We start from the raw sequence: 349 nt of genomic DNA, 5'->3' as shown, positions 1-349 counted from the left end.
CAATATATATATATATATATATATATATATATATATATATATATATATATATATATATATATATGCGAACAAGCCTGAATGGTCCCCAGGACTATATGCGAATGAAAACTCACACCCCAGAAGTGACTCGAACCCATACTCCCAGAAGCAACGCAACTGGTAACTACAGGGCGCCTTAATCCGCTTGACCATCACGGCCGTCAAAAGGAAGTGATAGCCGAGGCTATTTGAGCCACTTCCCCGACGGCAACTCGGATGGTAATCTTGGGCATAGCATTTCACCAAATCACCTCATTCTTTGGGGCACACGTGAGGAACACAAATGCGAACAAGCCTGAATGGTCCCCAG

This window comes from Procambarus clarkii, chromosome 39 (assembly GCF_040958095.1).
Source record: "Procambarus clarkii isolate CNS0578487 chromosome 39, FALCON_Pclarkii_2.0, whole genome shotgun sequence".
NCBI lineage: Eukaryota > Metazoa > Arthropoda > Malacostraca > Decapoda > Cambaridae > Procambarus > Procambarus clarkii.
This window is presented reverse-complemented; position numbering follows the sequence as displayed.